Source organism: Momordica charantia (genome assembly GCF_013281855.1).
Source record: "Momordica charantia cultivar OHB3-1 chromosome 9 unlocalized genomic scaffold, Mcharantia_2.0 BLBB01000009.1, whole genome shotgun sequence".
NCBI lineage: Eukaryota > Viridiplantae > Streptophyta > Magnoliopsida > Cucurbitales > Cucurbitaceae > Momordica > Momordica charantia.
The window spans coordinates 10,855,523-10,881,872 of NW_028275167.1; the positions used below are offsets into that span (position 1 = coordinate 10,855,523).

The 26,350-nt window shown below is 33.9% G+C and overlaps 1 non-coding gene and 1 pseudogene across 1 annotated transcript; both read left to right on the forward strand.

The window, feature by feature from the left end:
* Positions 1–543: 543 nt before the first annotated feature.
* LOC148208942 (glycosyl hydrolase 5 family protein-like) lies at positions 544–25,472 on the forward strand (annotated as a pseudogene).
* Positions 15,556–15,627, forward strand: TRNAC-GCA (transfer RNA cysteine (anticodon GCA)). Its single transcript has one exon. It is a non-coding gene; the product is annotated as a tRNA-Cys (tRNA).
* Positions 25,473–26,350: the final 878 nt, after the last annotated feature.

Sequence of the window (26,350 nt, forward strand, 5' to 3'; positions counted from 1 at the left end):
CCCTAAGCATCCACAAATTTACTAGAAAAAAGCAACTAACCACAAAGAGAGCCAAACACACTACCTATATACCCTTCTGAGTCATACAAGAGCAAACAAACTGATAAATGTGGCCAGCAAAGATCAGTAAGATAAAAGTATTATATCAACTCTATTTAACAGTAGCAAAAACAACTAGAAAGCCTCTGTTCACATGCTACAGTAAAGGATCTCCCGGAGAATGGGGTTTAGTTCATGGGAAATGAAGAAAATACAATGGGTAAAGAGAGAAACAACCCATTTGGTGAAAAAAAATTGAGAAATCCTCTGAAACTTCCAGCTTAGTGAGAAACCAGCAGTTCCGGTCTCCTCCCGTCGGCTTCAGCATGTTGTGGGACTATTTTCCTCCTTCGGGATCTTTTCCTCCTTGGGGATTGATGATGAGACAACCCCATATTGTTTCTTTTGTAGCTCTCCCGAAAATTAGGACAAAACTCAGTAAAATGCGCATTCGAGCCTACTTATTATCATCAAGCTGTCCGTTTTCCTCACTTGCGACAAGCTATGGACGATGTGATTGGATCAATGGAGTGTACCTATACTTGGAGTGTTGTTCCACTTCTTCTTGGATATCATGTCATTGGATGCAAATGGGTCTTTCGTGTCAAAAATCATACTGATGGTACGGTTGATCGTTACAAAGCTCGTCTTGTAGCAAAATGGTATAATCAGCAGGAAGGTACTGACTTCATTGATGCCTTTTCACGTGTTGCTAAGATTGTTACTGTTAAGGTACTATTGACTTTATCGGCATCTTTTAGTTGACATGTAGTACAAATGGATGTCGATAATGCATTTCTCAATGGCGACTTGGTCAAAGAAGCCTATATGTCTTTGCCTTTAGGCTACAAACTTTTGTTTGTGATTTCTAATAAGGGGAGCCTTTTGTTGGCAAATTGCACAAATCTATCTATGGATTAAAACAAGCATCTCGTCAGTGGTTTACTAAGTTTTCGTCTGCTTTACTATGTCATGGATTTTCCCAATCTAAAGCTGACTATTCATTATTTACCCGAGGCTTTGGCGATTCTTTTATTGCTTTTTTCGTTTATGTGGATGATATTTTAATCACCGGGCCTTCTTATTCCGAGATTGATTCTGTGAAACAAAATCTTTATTCTCACTTCATGCTCAACGATTTGGGTTCCGTTAAATATCTTCTCAGTTTAGAATTGTCTCGCTCCAAGGATGGAGATTTTCTTTCTCAACGAAAGTATTGTTTACAAATATTAGAAGATACTAGCTTTCTTGGAGTCAAGCCCATTTCTCTACCAGTGGAGCCCAACTTGCGACTTTCTGCATCTTTTGGCTGTCCCCTTTCTATTACTGATGCTATTGCATATAGGCGGCTTATTGGCAAATTACTGTATCTACAGATTTCCAAACTCAATATATCATTCCTAGTCCACCCTTTAAGTCGGTTTATTCATAAACCATGTACTGGGCATTTAGCAGCTGCTCATCACCTATTATGCTACCTTAAGAATGCCCCTGGTCAAGGCATCCTGTTACATGCCTCTACTTTATTTCACCTTCGGGCATTTGCTGATGCTGATTGGGGCTCCTGTCTTGACACCCGTTGATATGTGACTGGGTTTTGTATCTTTTTAGGGGATTCTTTAGTTTCTTAGAAGTCCAAGAAATAGTCTACTGTTTCTCGATCTTCTGCTAAGGCCGAAGACCGTGCATTGGCTGGTGTTACTAGTGAGATAGTATAGATTCATCAATTGCTTTCAGATCTTCGTATCGATTCTTCTTTACCTTCTGTTGTTTATTGTGATAATCAGGCTGTCATTTCACTTGCTACTAATCCCACATTTCATCCAAACACATTGAGATTGATTGTCATTTTGTGCGTGATAAGATCGTTGATAGTTTTTTAAAGCTTATTCCTGTACGTTCCCATTCTCAGTTGGCTGATATGTTCCCCAAGTCTCTTCGCCCTGCTGTATTTCAACCTTTTATGGCCAAGATGGGTGTTTTTTATGCTTACACTCCATCTTTAGGGCAGTATTAAATATACTTTGTATCTTTAATTTGTTATTAGATATTTTGTATCTATAGTTTGTTAGTTTGAATCTGTAGTTTGTTAGTGTAACTGCTGTTAGTTAGAAGTTCAATTGTATTTATATATTAGAGAGATCCTTTGTGAGTGTGTGAGTGAAATAATAAAAGATATTTTTCTTCCTCTCTCTCACCCACGTGTTAAGGTGAGTACAACCACTCATAATAAATAGCTCTTACTTGAAGGGTCATGCAAATAACATGCTTTCACCAAGACCCATCGCATCGACCCTCGACCATTTACTCAAAGCCTCGACACTCATCTTTGTCTAAAGTTGGCATATCGGTCCCTGACCATTTACCCAAATCCTTAATACCTAAATAGTGATGTATCAACCCTCTGGCATTGATACTCACCTATTCTTTTCATAATAAGTACAACTCTCACACATGAGTCCTACAACATGCTTTGAAGCCATGACCCATGCAACATTCCACTCACAAAATTGCAACATGTTATAAACACAACAACACATGCTTCAAAAGAAAGCGTTGTGCCAATCACATCAAACCACAACAAAACGCCATACTTGACAACATAAAAGACTACTCACAAATATTCTCGTATGATTTCATGGATACAACCAAACAATATATCTAATAATTCTATAATTATAACCCACAAGAAGTAGAGTAAAATTGTGTTAGAAAACAATTACTTTTCACATAGTACTAACAAATAACAAATCATATACATAATAACAAAAGTGCAAGGAAAAATCCCTCTTATTTATACGTTATGAACCCTTTTATTTATTATGATAACAAAAGTGCAAGGAGCCACGTTATGAACCCTTTTATTTATTATGATAACAAAAGTGCAAGGAGCCACGTCTAAAAGGATTTGGGAGAAGATTAACTTAACTTTGAAACTTTTAGATAGTTTCAAATGAAATCTAAAAGGGAAAATTAAATTTCCAAAACATTGAATTTAATATTTGTCATCAAAATCTTCTGATCGACAAGAGGAGCTCCCAATTTTTGGGCCAATTCCCCCTTCGTACTACCAAAAAATGAGATTCTTGCCGAATCCGAGTTTGTCGCTCCTTACTAATAATAAGAAAGGGCAAAAAATGCGTTCAAACAACCTATCTTACTAATAATAAGAAAGGGCCCTATCTTAGCTTTATCGTTGAGAAAAGCGAAAGACCTCCTAACGTAATTCGAATGGGGGCGGACCTGACCGCTGAGCCAGGATTCAAGTCAAATCGACCTTCCCTCTCATCTCAAAGTGAGGCAAGGAATTCCCGTGATTTAAAATGATACAAATTCCTCTTCAATCTGTTGTGCTCAGTGAAGGAACTGGATTCCCTGGAAAAGCAAAAAGAAAGGGACTTCTTCTTCCCAGCCAGAAGCAAGCATAGCTTAGAAAAAACTCCTTGGACTTCGTTATCCATATGGGCGACCAATCCGTGAGGCGGATGGGGTCGCGAAACCCCAAATAGGCGCATGCATTGGATCACCATTGCGGAGTCGGAAATCGCTCTTGTGAACACTGATAATAAGTGGCAAAAGCCGCCGGAACTATCCTCTATTTTATTTTCTACTTGATCATCAAAATCTTGTTAGAGATGATAGTTGGGTCTATGCCAGCTCTATGAAATTTTGTGTTTTGAGATCTACATCTTAACTGCACATTAATTAATATCTGCTTCGCATAGATCAACTTAATCTATTTTAGGTTTGTGGAATAAATGTCAGTCAAGGTTGACCTAGTAAAGGTAGGCTGACTAGGCGAGCTCGGTGGATCAGAATGGGTTAGATAAGTGATTGGCAAGGAAGGACCTACACAAGGGAATGCGATACCTAACTACATAGTGAAGCCCGTATTTATAGGTTTGTGTATCTTATAAGAAATTCGACTGGTAGTTGGGAGTGTTGGGTCGAAGGTCAACTTGTTAGGTGTGCATGACCTGGTGAGGTTGATTTTCAATATTTTTTTTTGTCAAGAATGTGGCTAAATATTGAATGTCGATCCTGTGGGGGAACGAGCATTTGGAACAAACCAGGTGGTTTGTCCACTCTCTGTCCTACATGTGGTAGTGTTTTTTGACGACTCCAATATTGGCCCTCTCCTTAGCTGGCCAGGCCTCCAACCTGGTAGAGAAGTCTTTCTCGTTCATGCAAAGCTTGTCCACATGGTGACTTATTGAATTTCAAGTTTTCAAAGATATAGTCGTTTGGAAGACAGAGAGTTTGTCTGACAGGTGTCTATGCACTAGAGTGCTTTCGATTTCTCTTCTATCGCCATATCTTTACCATTAACTTCCTTACACATGTACCACCGAGGATAGCCTTGTTAAGATGCTAGATAGGGAGTTAGAAGTCACTTCGCTTACAAGAGCTTCCGATCAGCTGTGGTAGGTTCTAGTAGAACGGGCGAAAATGAAGCTTCCTCTTCAGGCCAAGAGGTTGAGTGCCCTTCCAATGTGTCTCAAGCATATCTTGAATCCCTTATGACTATGTATAGTATTCCAAATTCTATAGGTATTGGTCTGCCTGTTGAAGGGGAGACAAACTATGGTCCTCCTGAAGGGTGTGTAACACTTTGTCTCAAGATGTTTGAGTTGGATTTAAGCTGCCGCTTCACTTCTTGGGCCAAGAAGTCTTGAGCAAAGTCAACTAGCTCCTGCACAAGTCACACCAAATGGATGGGCGATCTTATACAGCCTCGGAGTTGTATGGTGGTTGGAGTGCCAGGAGGGTTCTATTCTTCTAAACGCAAACCAACTGTTGGCCTGCCTCATGGTGAAGAAGGCACCAAGGATAGGAGATTTTCATCAACTCTGTGCTCGGAAGAATATAGGCATTGTAGACACCGTATTTGGTCCGGCTTATTATTATTATTAGGGTATTTGTAATGGGTAGCAAAATAATTTATGTATTTCAAAAAATATCACCAACTTTTCAAATTTACGAATATAGCAAAATATTTGAATTTTTTTTTCGGATTTTTTATTATTCCGATTTTACCCTTATGATATCTGATATACATCCAATGTATATATTTATCTTATATATATCCAATGTATATCTGTATCTAATATACATCTAATCTATATCTGATATACATCTGATGTACCTCTAATATACCTCTGATATACTTCCAATATACATTAGATGTACCCATGATATACATTATGAGATGCATGTATTATATCTCTAATATATATAATTTATGTACCTCTAATTTATGATATACTAAATATATTTGCAACTGATATACTAAATATAAGGTACATCAAATATTTAATTTTCAGTGGTATATCAATTGTTATAAATTCGAGTTTACTATTGCAATTTGTTGATTGATATACTAATATTATTAAAGAACCGTTGATTACTATATCACTACCATTTCTTCTCTATTAATTAATTAGATACTAAATATAGGGATATCAGCGGTTTAAATTTATAAAGTATATGAGATTTTCAACTTTTTTTTTGGACATACATGATCTACATTAATCTTTTATACAATAACTTTATATTTCAATTTTTTTCACCATTGTTTTCCTATGAAAAAATAGTGGATATAATAGTATTATATCAACACACATGTATGATAGTTATATTAGTATATATCATAGTTATATCAGAGGTATATCAGTGGTAAATTAGAAACATATTAAGTATATATCAAATATATATCAATGTTATATTAGTGGTAAATCATATAATCATATATAAGAAGTTATATTAGTAGATATCATAGTTATATCAGTGGTATATCATTTGTATATCAATGGTAAATTAGAGATATATCAAGTATATATCACAGATATATAAATGTTGTATCGGTGTGGTAAATCAATGGTTATCATACGTATATTAGTGATAAGCTATGTTAGAATTTGAGTGGATATCATAGTTATATCAGAACTTCTAAATCAATTATTAAGAAGTTATATTAGTAGATATCATAGTTATATTAGTGGTATATCATTTGTATATGAATGGTAAATTAGAGATATATCAAGTATATATCACAGATTTATAAATGTTGTATCGGTGTGGTAAATCAATGGTTATCATACGTATATTAGTGATAGGCTATGTTAGAATTTGAGTGGATATCATAGTTATATCAGAACTTCTAAATCAATTGTATATCATTATTATATCATTGATATATTAGAGACATATATCAGTAGTCAGATATATTGTAGATATATTACAGATGTATATCAGATATATTGCAAGGGTAAGGTAAAATTGTAATTTTTAAACTGGACCTCCATTTTTTATTTAAAGAAATGCTATATTTGAAAAAATTCAATGTGATTGCTATTTTACTTATTTTACTAAATATTTTTGCCATATTTGCAACTCTTCCTTATTATTATTATTTTATTATTTATTTAATTGTTATTTTAAAAAATAAAATAACATAAAAACGAATTAAGCATTTGTGTTTTTTTAATAATTGTTATAAAAAACAAAAAAACATAAAAAAAACCAATTAAGTATTTGTAGTTTTTTTATATTGTCACAAAAAGTAAATAATAGCAAAATTATTTTATTTTATTTTTATTTATTATTATTTTTTAAAGAGTCATGTGAGAGAGTAAGTTTTGTTCTTCTCCTTTTTTTTTCTCTCTCAAAATTGATTTAAGCTCACATATTCTCCTAGAGAAGGAGGGGTTTCTTTGGTGGGAAATTGAGATTTTTGACCCCTTTCAATAACCACTTTGGACTTTTGACCCCCTTTTGATTTCCACCTATTTATGGCCCCTTTTGATTTCAAAAATCTCAATTTCCCTTCTTTGGTTTCAGGGGAGAGGAAGGGTACAAGAACAAAGGGGGTCAAAAGTGAAGATTTTGATTCTTTTCCGTCTCTTTGTACTACCATTTTTTTTCCCTCACACTTTCTGTCATTTTCCCTTCTTCCAAAAAACCATTTCTGATTTTCACGCTCCCCAAACATACCCATCTCAAACAATCATTTCACTCCCTCCTTTTCATTATTCTTATCCAATTTCAGCCTCGAAGAACCCAAAAAAACAAATCCCCAAATTTCTCTCTGTTCCAATCACTATTCCTTGGTGGTGTTGGGTTTCATTTTGGCCATGAACCTCCGAGTAACTCGTAAAAACTGATACAGCGGGACTTCTGACGACGACATAGCTGAACCCGATAGTAGGAACACAAATTCCAACGACCCTTCTTGATGCAACAACTACCAACATTTTTGCGACCTCCATTCCGATAATTAAGGCAACTTAAGTGAGTAAAGGTGGTGTTTTTTAAACGAAAATTTTTTGTTAATAAGCAAAAATGATTTTGAAAAAAAAAAGAAAATGTTTGTCTTTTTTTTTTACCAGTAAAGAAAACCAAAATTTTCATAAAAGATTTTGAAGGAAAAGAAACGTTTTGAAAAGAAAATAAAAAATTTTGATATTTAATTTGTTTTTCTGCATATAAGATGAGTAATTTTAAAATGAGATTTTGTTTTATGTTAGCAGCCTACAAATGTTTTTTTTTTAATTTATTTTACGTTGTAAAAAAATGCTTTTAAAATGCAAAGTTTGTTTGTTTGTTTTTTTAAAATAAGTCTCTTTTAAAAATAATAAAATATTTTGTTTCAAATAACTAAGTTTAAAGGAAAAAGTTTTCTTTTAAAGAAAGCCTAAAACTAAAGTTTTTTAGGAAAGTAAGTGGAAGATTTAAAAGAAAATAAATTTTGTTTTAAAATAAATGAATCTCAAATTACAATATAAATAAAAGTTTTATTTTTAAAATAAAAGATTTGTTAAATAAATTTTAAAAAAATGATCAAGAGTTTTTTTATTTTTTTAAATAAGTTTGAATTTACAAATAAGATATTTTTTTAAATAAAAAAATTAAAACGAATTTCAATTTCAAACTAAATAAAAAGGTTTGTTTTTTTTAAGTAAAGGATTTCATCTAGGATAGATTTTTTTTTTAACAAAGTTTAAAAATGTTTTCTTGTTTAAAAACAAAATCAAGTTTAGATCCGGGGTGTAACAGTACGTGACAAGAGTCTATGACATTGACACCTAATGTCCTAGTTCAAGCCCTTATGTGCCTTGAAGTTTTTTTTTTAATTCTTATATTTCTATTTATCATTTTTTTTTACTAAATAATTATTTCAAGAACTCCATTGACGGGAATTGCAACCTTTCAATATTCTCGAGGTGATAACATTTTCTAATAGCCTTCGTGCCACTCATAATTATTAGTTCATATTTTATAATAAAGTATGAATTAATAAAATATAAGACATTTAAATAAAAACACAAAAATATTTTCTTTTGGACCAAATAAAATAATAGGATAATTTTTATAAAATATGATACCGTGTTCAAACGGGCATCGTAGGGTGCTAACACCATCCCTACGTGCAACCGACTCCCGAACCAAAAACATTATGTTTTCGTACATCAATTTTTTTAAATACGTGACCACTCACACCTCGTAAATAATTAGTGGCGACTTTAGGGGATGACATCAGTCACTCTGCGTCACGATGACGTTGCCACAGTCACGTTGGTTGAAGGTCATTCATCCATCAAAAAGTGGAAGAAGAAATGGTTTTACCCTTTCAAAAACTAGCTTGCTCTGGACGAGTTGGACGAGCCGTGCCCGAGCTGGCACTTCGAAGGAATTTGATACTCTGGTCATTTAGTTGTACCAGCTTGGTAGCTTTACTATTTTTTTTTTATATCAAATTGACTTTTTACTTTCTTCTTTTGTAGTGTCTCATAGACCCGTGCTCGAGTCAAATGACAAGAGTATCAAATTCCTTAGGCACTTCTTCAGATACCAAAATGAGGGAGGTCGGCAAGTTAGCAGTCTCATGAATGACCGACTTTTATTGGAGGTTGGATTCTTTGAGGCTACAACTCTCCCTTCAAGTTCATAAGCCTTCAACTTAGGTAAACTCGTTTCGCTCAATCCTGCACTGTTACATGGCTTTGTTTTCTAACATCGACCTTGTTATGGATGAGAAAATCCCTATTTTCTACAATTTGTTCTCCTTATTTAAGGAATTCAAAAGGTAAGATATATCTTGATGACCTTATGATTCGGGAGAAGATATCTTATATTCAAAAGAAGAAGATATTCTGATTGCCTCAAGATTCTCTCCAGATTTAGGTCACCAGATTTCTTAGATGTATCAGGATTCGAATTCCACAATCCGTAGAGGAATCAGGATTCAACTCCTATAAATAGGAAAGTGAGCCAAACCCTAAAGGTATGCTCACAACACTCTACACTTTATACTCAACTACTCCGATTCTGACTTCAGCATCGAAGCCTGTGTGGCAAGAGTCACACCGGTCTTTAATGATGTTCTGTTTTGCAGGTCTCGTCGATCCCCTTTATTATAGAAGATTGGTGCGAATTTCGTGGAATCTCAGGAGGCCAAATTCCTGCATCAACAATTGGCGCCATCTGTGGGAACGACTAAGATCTAGAAGTCAAGACGATTGACGACGAATTGATCGAGAACTGCTTAGATCCAAGGAGATCTCAGTAGAAACGAATCGACATGTATTCTGGAGGCAAACCACAACTTTCTAACGATAGATGCTATACGACTCGGGGGCTTCCCCTACTTAAGGTAGCCTTGAAAGAAAAACAAATCAATAAATTTTGAGACATGACCCAAAATGAATGAATCAACAAATTCCAGGACAGATCCTGGATGAGATAAATCGACGGATTCCAAAACAGACTCTGGGATAAACGAGTCAACAAATCCCAGAAAAGAAAAAGCAACTGATTAACATACGAAGTTTCTACTTCAGACGATGGTAAGTTTTGCTATGTAATTTTGGTTGTTTATGATTACGAGAGTTTAGGTTTAATTTTTTGGTAGCCGCATATTTGGTAAATCGCATAATTTAAGATTGATTTTTTGGTAACTACATGTTGATATTATGTTTCCAAAGATACTTACTCGTTTGTGATTTAAAAAAAAGTTCCTAGTATCTGAAATTTAATTAATTACTTATTACGTGAACAATTATCTCTTTATTTATTATGAATAAGACTTTTGACATCTAAAATATAATTACATCTTTACTACTTGAGCGTTTATCTTTTACTCTAAATGAAAATCCTTCAAGGTTAAAACAGAAAGCATGCCGATAAGCTAAAAGCCAATATGTGAAACCTGGGAAAAGAATCTCGAGGTGCTGAAAAAGGCATGCGTACAGGCCCAACAAGGTTAAAACAGAAAGCATGCAAGCCTAACCAATCAATGAAACCCACGGGTAAAAAACCATGTGGCAAAAGCCAAAATAGATTAGAAACCCGAGTGTGTTGATTTAACTTGGGGTAAAAAACCGGCATAAGCAAAATATGTTAGAAACCCAAGGGTGCCGACTAAACTCAGGGTATAAAAGCCACTGGCAAAAGCCAAATAGGTTAGAAACTGGAGAGAACCCTGAGGTATAAAACATGGGAAAAAGCCAAAAAGGTTAGAAACCCAAAGAAAGTACCACTGGCCCTGTTGAAAGTTAGATCCCAAGGCCAAAATCTAACGGTAAAAACTAACCGTATAGGTGTGCTTAAGAGACTTGATTGCAGCCAACTATAGAAAAAGAGAATAGGGGCAATGACAGCCAGCCCATAAAACGACAACCGACAACGACAAGTATTCTCAATGCTAAGAGACTTGATTGCAGCCAACTACAACAAAAGAGAATGGGGGCTAGGAAAGTCAGCCTAATTAAGACGACAATCAACAACTACCAAAAAAAGGATACTCCACAAAAATAGTCAACCCATGAATGACAAAATACTCTCAAAGCAGAACTTTGACAATCTTCAACTTTGAGAGTGGGGGCTATTGTTATGGATGAGAAAATCTCTATTTTCTACATTTTGAATTCTCTTTATTTAAGGAATTCAAAAGGTAAGATATATCTTGATGACCTTATGATTCGGGAGAAGATATCTTATATTCAAAAAAAGAAGATATCTTGATTGCCTTAAAATTCTCTCCAGATTCAGATCACCAGATTTCTTAAATATATCAAGATTTGAATTCCACAATCCCTGGAGGGATAATGATTCAACTCCTATAAATAGGGAAGTAAGTCAAACCCTAAAGGTATGCTCACAACACTCTACATTTTATACTCAACTACTCTGATTCTGACTTAAGCATCAGAGCTTGTGTGGCAAGAGCCACACCAATCTTTAATGTAGTTCTATTTTACAGGTCTCTTCTATCCCTTTTATTATAGAAGATTGGTGCGAATTTGGCGGAAACCCAAGAGGCCAAATTCCTACATCAACAGACCTTCCTTTATAGCCATGGTTGTTATTTTTGCAAACTAGACGAGAACAAAACGCCTAACGACCAAGTAAGCCAAAGCCATAGTTGGCCCGATCTCTTGTCATTGCTTCTAAGGTGGATGTAGTAGTGGGCCTTGAATGCCTAAGGTCGATCCAAGGTGAGGAGTGCGACCTTCTTCCACTTAACAACCTCTCTTGCTGGCTTCGCTACAAACCTTTGCGCACGAGGAGGCTTCATTGAAGAGGTCAAAGAAGGAGAGGAAAACTATAAGCTCGAAGGCTGTATTTAAAGAGCATCACCATAGAGCAGTGATCCACCTGATCGAGGTCCTGCCTATCGATCGAGTGCATGATGTCAAGCTTAGGTTCCGAGTGGCAGCTAAAAATGTCGGAATGAAAGTATAGGTCACCCGTGTTGGTGAGGCGAGCTTTGAGACTAGCCTCCAACGCTCTTTCTACCAAGTCACCACGCTTAGGATGACATTTCAGAACTTGATTAACGACATAGCTTAGGTATGTTCTCTTCCCCATACTTATAATTTCGCCTTAAGCCTCTTATTTATTTGTTTCCTCGTTCTTGGAGATCCACGCCTTGGCTTGTCAAGCTGCCCTGTTCATGAGGGTCGAGTTATAATGGCACAATTTGATGATGGAGAAGGACCACGATACCTCCTTAGTTGCTTTGGATGCCACTGTTTTGTTGGGTAGAACTCAAAGAAGTGAGGACCAAGATTGAGGCAATGAAGGCCAATGTGGGTTAGCTTGAAGTGAATTTGTCTCAAAGCCAAAAGGCGGTTCTAACCAAGGATGCTTTGCTGAGGAAAATGGACACGATGGTCAATGATATGAACAATGACAAGGCTATCAGCTCATGGCATATTTTCACTCAACATTAGCTGTGTCACGTTTTAACGCCATCAACTCCAATTTTTTTGTCTTTATCGCTAATATAAATTCATCTTTTGATATTGACTTTCTTCCATATTTTAGCACCACCTTCGCTTCTTTATATGAATCTAGAAGAGAATTTACTTCTCCTAAAAATAATAATAATAATAATAATAATAATTAACAGTATGAAAGCCACATTTTCACCACCAATTTTCTCTCATACGTTCTTGAATTCAGAGAACATTTTCTTAAATTCATCAAGATTTTCACCGAGCGTTGTACCATCCATTTGGTAGGTGAAGAACTTCTCCCATACATACGCCTTGTTTGAATGCATTAGAGAGAAAAATTGAGTCTAATTTCTCCTAGGCTTCATATGAAGGTTTTAAGTCGACTGCTTGCCTCAGAACGTCACTGAGATTTAGAATGATTGATCTATTAGCAATTTTTCGATCTCAAATCTTGCATAAACCATTATTCGAATCTGACTTCCTATAGGTGAATAAATTTCCCAAACCATGTCTCTAATACAAATTTCTTAGGGATCATTAAGAGATAATCAGCTACTGACAAAGCTACACAAAAGAAGCTAGTGAGGAAACAAGAAGGAACAAAATCATAACACACATAACTACGGTGACAGAGTTCTTTTCACTACTTTAGATGGTGAATTACGAGGTTGTAAAAAATATTGCCCCTCGTACAAACCCTTAAAAAGGTATTTATATTTTTTTCTATTGTTTTCCTTTTATTTCTATTGTTAAAGAAGTTTACTCAACATTATTGTTGTTTCAATTATAACAATACTATAATATATATGTCATTATTTAATATTATTAAAACAATAAAGTTCATAAATTGAGTGATTAATGGGTCTTTTTTTTTGTTTGTTTGTGATTAAAAATAATCTATTAATAAAAAAATAAAAAAAGTCCATTTTTATTTATTGTTTTTGTTGAATACATGGAAATATTTTACCTAAATTTTATAAATTAATGGAATTATTGGAAAAATAGTAGGTTATCTCCTGGATTCAATGTTCTCCAATTTGGTATAAATTTAAAGAGAGTTTTTGGTAAGAAAAAGCTAGCTAAATTTTGCAGAGCAGATTTAATTGAATTCGTTGTCTTTGGCATGTTTTGACAACATCAAGTGGGAAAGTATTTTTGTTGGCTTATTCTTTTTGAATGTTTTTGTTTTTGTTTTTGCCAAATAAATGTCAAAGGAAGAGATTGAAGGAAAAATAATTGTGTTTACATGTTTGGGAAAGTACTTTGGTTGATCGAAAAAATGATCAAGCTTGGAATCTTAGAAGCTGGGACGAGCTGTGCCGAAGTTCGAAATACCTGCAAAACAAGGTTAACACTCCGATGAGCAGGTTAGTAATCACTCCAATCTATTCCTCAAAGTAAGAATAGTTTTGCATACCTTGCGTATGATGGGGACGTCTCTATTTATAGAGATGAACTCCGGCAGGGCTTTTGACAGTGCTCTAACGGCTCTTCGACATTTTGAAAAATACGGCATGTTGTCAGGGACATCCTCGTTATGTTTGCACCTGTTGGTGTTCTTCAAGGTTGGCTCGTACTTGGAATAGGTCAGTCGATAGGCAAAATGTAGATCGGCTCGGCTACCATATGTCGAGCTATTAGTACTTACATCGATCTGAAAGTGATCTTGGTTGAATTTCTTTATTACTCCTCAGCATAAAGTCTCATACGTGCCTTCGTTCTGGTTATAGTCCATTAGCAAGCGAGTTTGTCATCTATTAAAATAAGGATAATGTGTTGGAAATGGTCGAGATAGCTCAGTTGGTAGAGTAGAGGACTGAAAATCCTGGTGTCACCAGTTCAAATCTAGGCAACTAAAGAGGTAGCGAGACTGACCGCAATTGCAAGAATAGGAAATCAGAATAGCATTCACAGAAATGCTCTAACATTGAGTCTAATTGAACATTGAAGAGATTAGTTGACAACAGTAAATAGATGGGCGCCTAATTCCAACCTAAAAAAATGTTCCGTCTATGGAGCCTAAAGCTTAAACCATGGCATGGCAGTAAGCAGTAAGTGGACCTAGTCTTTGCCCAGTATTCGCCTTCTTAGTGGCCAAGTTGAAGTGTTCAACGTCGGCCTACCACCTTTCTTTTTCAAGGTTGAGCTTCTTCAATTCAAAAAGGTAGTGTCTTCCCTTATTCCTCGGATACAATTCGATCCTTCTACGGCCAAATATCAATTTGTGGAAAGCCTTCGATGGCTTCCCGAAAAACATTAAGCACAAGTAAATAAAAGAGGCAGAGTAACTCTTGTAAGTATTAAAGGGGTCTTACTAACATGTAGGAATAATACGACCTAGTCGTTCTTTTGTCGCCCAACATTTCATTATAGGTCTTTGTTGGCCATTGTTCCAGTCGAGCACTCTCTTTTGTTTGTCAAATTTCATCTTACCAAACAAGACTGACTTCAGACCAATCCGTGAAGGGTTGTGAAGTTGGACCAGGTAAGAAGATTGGAACAATGGAGAAGTAGGAAGACTTTGGCGATTCATAATGAATATCTCGAAATAATTAAGAATCGTCATTTTTAAATTTCTTCATAGAATGGATTCGTGAGTTTTACACTTCTTCGAGTACCAAGGACTCATAAGAAATCATTAAAAAGATTTAATTGATTGAAAATTTCCTACCCAAATACGGATACACCTCCATGAGCTTTGGCAATGTTGTTGATCAATTCCATAATGAGTACTGTTTTACCCACTCTAGCCCCTCCGAATATTCCTATTTTTCCTCCACGGCGATAAGGGGATAAAAGATCTACTACTTTAATTCCTATCCAAGAAGTGCCTTGACGCGCCGCAGCCACTACTTCTCGTCTTTTTCTGCTATTATAAACAGCTTCCAGTAGTAGTTGCTTGTACTTCTCTTTCTTTGTCGAGTAGCTTCATGAATGACTGGGGATTGGCAATAGCGGAAAGATGCTACTACTTTTTGAAATCACTTTCACTCTTCTTTAGCTCATGCGAAAAAATCGGTCGCTTCATGCATGTTCCAGATTGTGGCTACGACTTTCTCTCCTGGCACCTCAACCGCTAATGCAAGCATCCATCTAGTTCCATTCTTTGACTCATTGTCGAGATCATAATCATTTGATTCCGCCTATGATTGATGCATGATCCCCATCGCTTCATCACCTGATAGACACCTGGATCACTAAGGCCGACTTTCGTCTCTGCTTGACAGGTGACTATCAATCAAAGAGATAGAGCCAATCCAATATTTTGTATTGTTTTGGCGGCATGGCCGAGCGGTAAGGCAGGGGACTGCAAATCCCTTTTTCCCCAGTTCAAATCCGGGTGTTGCCTGACCCAAAAAGGCTTCCTCACCACTCTCATGGAGGTCGACCTGTTGACACGTTGTAGGCTATAAATGGTCTTCTTCACACCTTATTAAAGGATTTATTTTTTAATTTCTTTATTATTTGTATAATATTTTAGAGATTACATGAATTTAAATTTATTTGAATTATTTATTAATATCGTTTTCATATGGATTCATGATGCTCTTAAATATTTTCCACGACTATTTTATACATTTTGAATGTTCATATTTTTTAGCACGTTTGGTAACATTCTCTTTTCATATTTCTTATTTCTCCTTTTTTATTTATTTTCTCATTTCAGCATATTTAAATTAAGAGAAATTGATCAATTGCTTAGGACACATTGACCACTTTGTGGATGATACATAACATACGAGGATGATGCATTGCAATTTAGATCTGCTTGCCATTAAAAAATATATATTTAGTTCCATGTATTGTAATTTACTCTTAACAACTATAGTTTAACTATTAAGCATTGTTTAAAAAAATTATTTTCATAGTAATTTACTTGTTAGGTATCCTTATCTATATATACAAACACTAAAATTCATTAGTATACAATTACCTTGCAACCTGGCCTGCAATAGTTGAAACTTCTTTGCAAAGTCATGCTTTTTAATTTGAGTCCAATTAGAGTCAAGAACTCCAAAAGTTTCTGCAGGCTCTACTTGACCTTCTTTATAATTGTAGCTGCCTTGCCAAGCCCAAAATGCCCAATCCAAGTCTTTTTGTGCCAGATGAGCTTTGAAGCAACTCATGAATCGATTTTCTGCATCGTTAACCTCCCTCTGATCGTACCCGTATTCGCTAACAAATAAAGGAAATGGGTTTGGCCCTTCCATCACAAACCCAGCATGGTCTATGAAGCCATTCATGATATTTTCACATATATTGTTTAGTGGTTGCCGTACAAATTTACTTTCAGAATCTCCACTAAAGCAATACAAGTTCACTTCGAAAAGCAGTGGTCACCATTAAACCATTTGCCCCAAGAATGTGAACAAGTGCTTCGTAGACTTCAGCAATGGTCTTGTTCAACACAAATGGGTTATATTGAGCCTATCCAAATTTTGCTTGTTTTAAATCAAGTAGGTCAAAGTTCTCTTCAATCGTCCTATAAGCAGCTAAGTATATTTCCAGATTTATTTATATAGGTTCATTTAATAAGAGCTACCACATGTCTCCTCCATGCTACATACTACAAGTTATACTAAACTGATTGAACATTATATGTTGTACTAACAAAAATATATATTGAAGATTATATGTTGTACTACAAAAATATATATGGAAGATGGAAGCTTTATGTATAAAGAGAATAATAAACTATATTATATATATTACTAAGTTTAGTTTTGTATTATGTATGAAGGTTGTCATAAGGGTGTTACTATTTAGTTAGTGTTATTTGTATGTTAGTAGCTGAGTAGTAGATTGTTTATAAATATGAACCTTTGTAAATCAAGAATTCATTGCTGATTAATGGAATGCTTTCACAAATTTACCTATTAAGTGCTACCTGCCGTTGAATATTTAAATTCTACTATTTTTTCTCCTATCAAATATATTCAATTTGATTTCAATCAGGTTTGATTTTTCAAATTATATTGTACTATGGAACCTTCAGCTTTCTTCAACTCTCAATGCTTGTAAACTTTTCGGGTTCATTTATTTTCCTTTTTGGTAAGGAATAAAAGGAGGATTATTCTTCATTTAATTCCTTGAGAAACAGGTCTGGTTTTGATGTCTGGAAAAAAAAATCTGATTAATTTTGATATCAATGATTAAACTACCCATTTATTCCTTACAAAAAAGGAAATAAATATAATCTAAACGCTAGAAAATGAAATGAAAAATAAAAATTTGATGACCCAAACAATTCATTAATTAAAAAAATAAAGGTAAACTTACTTTGCATCCTAATCATTAGTTTGCTACAGTTTAAAGATTAATCTAACAAACACTCCCAATTATTTATAGCTTAATTTAAGAAATGCAACCAAAATTCAGTTAGAACACATTGTTGGAATTGATTTAATAATTAATTCATATATGGGTAACAAGTTAAAAAACAATTATATTTGGGCTATTTAATAGGCATATGAGTAATCTTGATTATGGGCCCATGACTTCCCATTTAGTGGTGTGACTTGCTGAGTGGAAACTAGCCCATTAATCCTAGAGAATTATGGAAACCCTATGATTAACCTATAAATATATGGTTATGGTCCCCAATATACTATGCTTCTTGAGCCTCATGTTCCCCATCAAACAGAGAGTATTGCCCATATTTGATCCAGGTTGCATAGTTGAGGAAGATCACAAACTACAACTTCTTGCAGTTCATGGTCAATCTATCTAATGGTTTAAGGTAATTCTAATCTCTTTATAGATTTTGGTTTTCTTACATGCTTAGATCTTTGGTCTTGATTATTCTGGAATTTTTTGGCTTTTATTTTAGAATAATCATGAAATAGGATTTGTTTTAAATTTTCCAAGAAGTGATATCAGAGCATGGTTTTGCATGGATGATTATTGGATCTTCAAGAGTTAAGTTCGACCATTGTTCTTTTATAACTTATTTATTTAAACAACAAGTTATTAAAATTATTTGGATTGATAAGATATTTGAACAATTTTCACATGATTAAAATTCTTAATTGATTGAAAATTGTTCGAATTTATGTCTGACTAATTTGATAAAGTTTATTTTTTTTAATTAACAAATTAGTTGTGATAGTATCTTTAGTTTTCATTAAAAGAAAAATTAAAGAAATTGCAGCACTCCAATAAGGTGTCGTTTGAAGATAACGGCTAGTGCGTGGAGATAGTGCCCTAGCACCAACTTCTTTTGAAATGTTGAAGTGCGCAAACTTACAGATGCATTTTTTTTGCTATATATTTAATTTAATTATTTATTTAGTTATCAATTTATATTCTGTTTTGAATATTCTAGGAGAATTTAAATATGGAGGCCGATTTAATTATTGTTTCATGTTGTGCTAATTAAAGATTGTTGATCATGGTGAATAAATTAACAATTTAATCAATACTTGGCACAATTTTTAAATTTCTATGAATGTTTTGATTTAGAAATATTATTGTTAATTGTTGAAAATAATTTAGGTATTTTGTTTTCATATGGAAACAATTAATAATAATTAAGTAATAATTTTGTGAGATTTGAGTATTGTTGTTTATGCGAATTGTGATCGGCCTAAAGGAAGGTCACAGTTTGGCCAAATAACAAATACAGTTACAATTATGAAATTAATTATTGATATTAGATTATTGTGCACTGCAATTAGTGCTCCGTAGCCTATGTTGAATTATTGATGAGTTATAATATCAATAATATTCCTTTTGGGAAAATCCAGTTTTTATTTTTTATTTCTGGATTTAATAAATTGTTTGGAGGACTTTTCCCATTATTAAATTATGCATATAAAGATATTATTATTCATTTTGAAAATAGTTTTGGTAGTTTTATTTTCATAAAGATAAAATTAATAATAATTAAAGTTATATATGTTGCATAATTTTCTGATCCTTTTGGTTGGTGTTAATTTGATGAATCATGCTGCCATAGTAGTCTTTGATTTCTCATATTGTATCTTTCAAAATTATCAGATGTTTGTGGATCTGTGTATTTATGCACTCTGTAGTTGGCTCAAAGGAAGACTTCAGTTTGGCCAAATAACAGGACCACATATAGTTAGATTGTGATAAACATGGATAATATAAAGTTATGCCAGGTGAGTGATTGTCGACCCAAAGGAAGGCTTTCACTTGACAGGATTGATTATCAATGTTTGATCACCACATTGAGCGTACCACTTGCATGATGATATTGTCGGCCCAAAGGAAGGCTATCAATGTTGTGTTAGGTATCTTGTTGTCCTCCTTGAGTTTAATTATAAAGTATTTTATAAATACTTAAGGTTAATTTCGAGCATGTTTTATTATTGAATTAGTTATTGTTAAATATTATTTAATTACTTTACTGTGTATTTAAGAATAATTTCTATTCAAGTTTGCATGAATTTTTGATAAAGAAAGGAAACATTTCAACTTTTGTAAATCAATATCCCTCTAAGGTTTAATTGGGATCTTGAAAAGTAGAAGTAACCTTAATTACATAAGTATTATGATAGTGTTTTGCAACATTCACGAGGATTATGTTTAATGAGGGAATAATTAGGGAAGTTCCTTAAGGATTGTTTTGAAAAGTACAAAAGGAATAGACTTTAAATTTCTGTTGACTATTTCTTAATAAAGAATAAAGGAACACTAGTGAGTACACTAAAGGATCCAATGCACGAAATTTAAAATATTCAAGGATTTACTTGTGCATTTGATACCATTTGAGACATTATACAGTATGTATGTAGTGGGTTATAATACTTATACGGGTAGATATTGAACTCTTAATAACCTAATTTTTAATTGATGTTTTAAGGAAAATGGGTTAAGTAAGAAAAAATAAAATTGTACTCATTAATTGTTTATTTCCTTAAAGAAAGAAATTAAAGTTGGTACTAAGGTTTATTTGGAACATATGTTTGCCTAAACTACAAAAGAATCAAGCTTAGAAATTCTTTTGATATTTTTTTAGGAAATTTTAACGTATAGAAAAAAATATGTTCCAAATACATCGCCACATAAAGTATAAAGGAAATATGGCTTCTCACTTTGGTATTTAACAAGCTAGACTTGCATATGAAAACTTATCTTATGTGTTGAATAGACTTTGATATTTTTGTTCGTTGTTTATTGGTTCTCAATATTAAACAGACATTCAAGTCTGTATTAGGAATGATAAATGGGACATAACTGGAATTGTCAAATTAGGTGCTATTGAGAGTTTTAGTATTTTAGAACATTAATTTATATCCTATTTAATATGGCTTCTTTAAATGTTTAACAACATTGCATAAAGTTATAAGAATTTTACTCTTGTTAAGGGCACCGATATTTGATATAGGAGAGGTTTTTATTCATGTATATCTTAAAAGTCATCATCTATCAATTACTAGTGAATGAAATCGTGATGAAATATGATGGATTGAGAAGATAAGGTGTAGGACATTTGCTAACTCCTTTAAGGATTCATAGAGATAATAAGTAATATATATTTTCAGGCAAACCTGAGATTTATGTTGCTTATAAAATGATTCAAAGCTCAAAAATGTGTGGTAATAAATATGACAAATCATTTTTCCTTACCCTCTTTCTATTTGGAGAAAGCACTCAAGTTTGTTATAAAAAAGTTTAAGTGGTGTATCAAGTAAAGAAACAACTAAAATCACTTGCAATTCAAGGTTTTACGAGACTTGGACTTAAGGTTTTTAGTTGTCACTCTAGATACACTAGTTTTTCAATATATATAATTTCTAAAGTTAGTTCCCACTTAAAGTTAATGTGGATGAGATCTTAAAGTTTCTTAAGGATGTTGAATTTGGGGGAAGATACAGTAAAGAATGTTGTATTTAAGAGAAATTTAGTTATTTGCTCTTTATAACAATATTAGTAAAGAATAAAGATTATCCTCATTTTAATAAACAAACTCAACATCATTAAAAATGTCATTAAAGTAAATAGAAGAGATGGGAAAAATATGATTATAAATGTTTAAGTTTGATAAAAAGAGTATATTCTCTACCGTCAAACATAGTCTTATCTCTTAAAAGGAAAAATGAATGTCATAAAGAATGTGTTGAAACAACAAATAACAAAGATATTTTATATTTTGTTATATTACTTTTAAAAGGCAATGTTAACAAATATAAGGCTCATCTAGTTGTTAAGGTTTCAATTCTTAAGACTGACATTAATTTTTTTAGAGATCTTTTCTATAGCTTCCCGAAAAGTTCTTTCAAGTAAATGACACAATACTTATAATTTTTTTTTTTTTGTGTAAGATGAATATAAAGATTGATTTCTTGATTGTGTAATTTATGACATCAATAAGCTTGTATATTTTGGAGACTTTTGATCTAGTAACACAAAGTTTCAAAAGGTTAATATTCATCTGTGATCTCAATGAAGAATTTTTTTATCTGTGATTTCATAATACTCATTACATGGTGATATTATCACATGTAATATCGGAAGGTAATAAGAATAATAATTATGAATTACAGGTTTAGTGGGAGTACATTTATTTTTCTAGTATAATATGTCTGCGACATAATAAAGGCTTTGTTAGAGGATAAAAACTTGCATGAACATATCTCTTTTATATTGTGAAATGATATTGTAGGATCAACCTGAAGTAACACTGAGAATTCACGAAAGAACTATGTTGAAAGGTATTGCAAGTTCTCTAGCATAAAGATTTATGGATATTGAAATCACTAGTGGAGATAAGCTTATTTTCAATAGAGATCCCTTGAATAATAAAGTAAAATGAAAAAAAAATCACGTTTCAAGTCTATATGCTTCCGTTGTAGTATTAATATCAAGAATGAAGGCAAGTCTTGATAACTTTTAATTGGATCTAAAGAGTTATAAGGTGTTTAAAAAAAAAAAAGGTTACATGCTCACTCATCAAAATCATATTGATTAGAGATCATAAGGCTATTTGATTTTGATAATTTGAGTTGCCATCTAGATCTACCGTTGAAGCTATATTCACTAAGAGTTTAAAGGATACTACTATCTCATGGTAAAGAGTCACTTTAGTCCCATTCACCACTAAAGTTTGTGTTAATAGCATTTTGTATGTGGCGACGAACTTAAGAATATGGTTGCAGATTTTGTCATTAGGTTGTTTTGACAAAGATATGTATTTTTCCATATTACAGCAACAAAAGCTTTTGTATGAATATTTAAGCTTCAGTTGATAAAGAAATTTCAGAGTATTTTTGCTTAAAGAAATGCAACTCCATCATTGCGGATCCGCTCATTAAGAACTTTCACAAAAGTTTTACAAGCATAATGCTCATATAGATGTGAAAATTATGGTATGTTAGTTAGTGGGAGTTTGTTACTCTGAATGATTTTTTTCTAAATGTAGTTTAACATAAAGCTATAAAACATAAATTTTGATCTTTTTAAAGAATAAAGTTGGACCAGTGGGGAATAGACATGTTTAGATCACATTACATATAATTCTCATGCTACTCTTCCACACTTGATCCATATCATTGAGTATATTTGGTGTGGTGATCATTGAAGGTTGAGTCGCGACTATACATGTGACAAAAGCCGCTTTGGTTCCTCATCGATATGCGAAATGGATCGGATTGTTATTAAAGGGAAGTTTAGTTTAATAGCATTGAGTTGTGCACTAAAGAATAAATTAATATAATTGCTGTTAAAGAAAATTGTTACCCAAGTGGGAGATTGTTGGAATTAATTTAATAATTAATTCATATGTGGGTAACAAATTAAAGAGCAATTATATTTGGGCTATTTAATGGGCATATGAGTGATCTTGATTATGGGCCCATGACTTCCCATTTAGTGGTGTGGCTTGCTGGGTGGAAACCAGCCCATTAATCATAGGGGATTATGGGAAACCCTAGGATTAACCTATAAATATATGGTTATGGTCTCCAATACACTTTGAGCCTTCTGTTCCCCATCAAACAATATTGCCCATATTTGATCCGGGTTGCATAGTTGAGGAAGACCACAAACCACAATTTCTTGCGGATCATAGTCAATCTATCTAATGGTTTAAGGTAAACTAGCCTTCTCACATGCAAGCCATGCTGGCACAAGGTCTCCATCGTCGACGGCTCGACGATATTGCCACCATTGTGGCCAAGTTGGGGTTCAATTGCGTGCGTTTGATGTACTCAATCCACATGTTCACACGCCATGCCAATCTGACCGTAAAAAAGTCCTTTGAAAATTTTGATATGAAAGATGCCATGGCGGACGTCATCCAGAACAACCCTTCTATGTTGAACATGAAGTTAGTTTAGGCTTATGAAGCTATGGTCGATTCACTTGGAGCACATGGAGTCTTGGTTGTTTTCGATAACCATATTAGTCAACCAACATGGTGCTGTAACGATGATGATGGCAATAGTTTCTTTGGAGATCGCTATTTTGATCCTGAAGAATGGCTACAAGGACTTACTTTGGCATCTCAAAGCCTAAAGAATAAATCCGAAGTATGTTTAAAAGTTTTGATTTCGTTTTCTTTTAATCTTTTTCTTTTGAGCAAAACTTTTAGTTCATGAAAGAAGGAAAACTCTCATTGATTTTATACTCTACTTTCTATAAGAACGTTTTTAAAACTTACACCATATTTAATGTTGGAATTTAAAACCAGAAATAAGGCTTTTCTTTTGGTTGTTTGCATTACAATTTTTGGAGCTTGTTTTCTAGAGTAGTCACGATTAGGTTTTGTTACTGCAAGCTCGTTTTATGTTTTCGTAAACATCTCATTTTCACTTTTAGAAATGAATCAGTTTAAGTTACGTTTTTTGCAATGTCTTTTTCTTTTAAAGACAATGGTTTTTTCTTTTTTTTTTTTTTTTGTCGAATATAACTTTTACTTTTATATTTGATCATTTGCATGGTAATAAATACGCAAAAGGTGGTAGCAATGAGTTTGAGAAATGAACTACGAGGACCAAATCAAAATGTGGAGAAATGGTTTGAATACATGAGCCAAGGAGCTAAGCTTATTCACCAAACAAACCCAAATGCTTTAGTAGTGGTTTATGGGCTGGGTTTCGATACCAATCTCAACTTCTTGAAAAATAGATCAATGGGCTTCCACTTGAACAACAAGCTTGTTTTTTAGGCTCACTTGTACTCTTTTACGAATGACATGCGCGAGCTTTGGATGTCGAAGCCATTAAACACATTCTGTGCTACTATCAACCAAGGATTTGAAGAGCGAGCTAGATTTCTAATGAGAGGACAAAATCCAGTGCCTCTGTTTGTGAGTGAATTTGGGATTGATCAAACTGGTGCAAATGAAGGGTAAAATCGATTCTTGAGCTGCTTTTTTACCTATCCTCTTGAGAATGATTTCGATTGGGGCTTATGGGGTTTGCAAGGTAGCTACTACTATAGGAATGGGGTGCGAAATGACGATGAAACATTTTGCGTCTTAAATTACAATTGAAAAAAAGTTAGGAATCCTAAATTCCTCATGAAATTTCAGCTCATGCAAGCCCAACTTCAAGGTAACGTTCGAATTTATAAGCTACTACTTTTCTACACTTTGTTTTCATGAATTATTATTATTATTTTATAAATGAGATTCTCCAGTAAGAATATTTTGAAAGCCAAACTAAAAACTTACTTTCATTTTCCTTACTAATGATAAATCAAATGTTACTCTTCAAACAGATCCGAGTTCAAATCTCTCGACAACGTTCATAATGTATCATCCTCGTAGTGGTGGGTGCGTGCGAATGAACAAAAACTATCAATTAGGAATTAGTAGTTGCAAGATTTCGAATCGGTGGAGTCATGATATAGATGGAGGTCCACTCATGGTGGCAGGCTCTAAATTGTGTTTGAAAGCAGTAGGAAATGGCCTCCCTCCAATTATCTCTCAAGATTGCTCCAGCCAACAAAGTGCTTGGAGATATGCTTCAAATGCCAAGCTTCAACTGACATCGATTGATGAACAAGGACAACTCTTATGCTTGCATAAGCCTTCTCATTCCCTTCCAATTGTGACTAAGAAGTGCAAGTGTCTGAGCGATTCACAATGCAAAGGCAATCCACAAAGCCAGTGGTTTAAGCTTGTTCCATCAAATGTACATCTCAATTAAACTCTATACATAATTGTATATCGTCGCACCGTATTCCAATTAAATCGAATCAATTTTATTACTCAATTATTCACGATGGCATAGTATATGATTTGGTCTCAAATAGATACACGATTTTTTGTATGTAATATAATTAGATAAGGAAAAGCTCAATGACAAAGCTTTCATTATACCATTGTGGTTGTTTATTTTTGCTCCACATTACTTGACTTGGTCGAATGAAAACAACTCCCAACACTTCTTTGTTTTTCTAGATGTTTCGAAAATTCATATTGTATGCAATCTTGCATTATAAAGTTAATTTATTCAACTTATTACCAAACAAGTAGTAGTCTTGTATTCGCATGATCTTTTCCAACATTGAAAGCTATTCTCCATAATCGAGCATAAGAATGATAGAATTTCTATATCGTGGATGTTAATTAACACATCTTGCGATGTGGAGAACATTGGAAGGATAAAAGGCTAAGATCTTATCTGAGGGCCATCTCGAATGGGACCGACTTGCCATCTCCACAATAGTATGATCTTGGCCGCTTTGGACATAACTGTTGTGTCTGTGCTTTTGGTTTTGCCCAAAAGGGTTCATACTAACGGAGACATTGTCTTATACCTATATACCCATGATATTCCCTTTATTTAGTCATTGTGGGACTCTGGTCGCATTTCCAATACATACTTAGCAGGAAATTTCTGAAACGACACTATCCCGTGGTTTGGGTTCCATATTAGGTCACCTAACAAGTTCGACCTTTGGGGTGACACCAATAACCATCTGTTGGATGGCCTTTCAGATCCCCAACCTATAAATAGAGGGCCTTACTTCCACGTCAAGTATCGTGTTTTATCTCAGATTCCATATTACAGTCAAGCTTATACTTACTTAACCGTCGGAGTGTTTGCCTCTTTTGTGCACGTCATTCCTTACTTAGATAGTTAAGCTCTTCCCTCTGT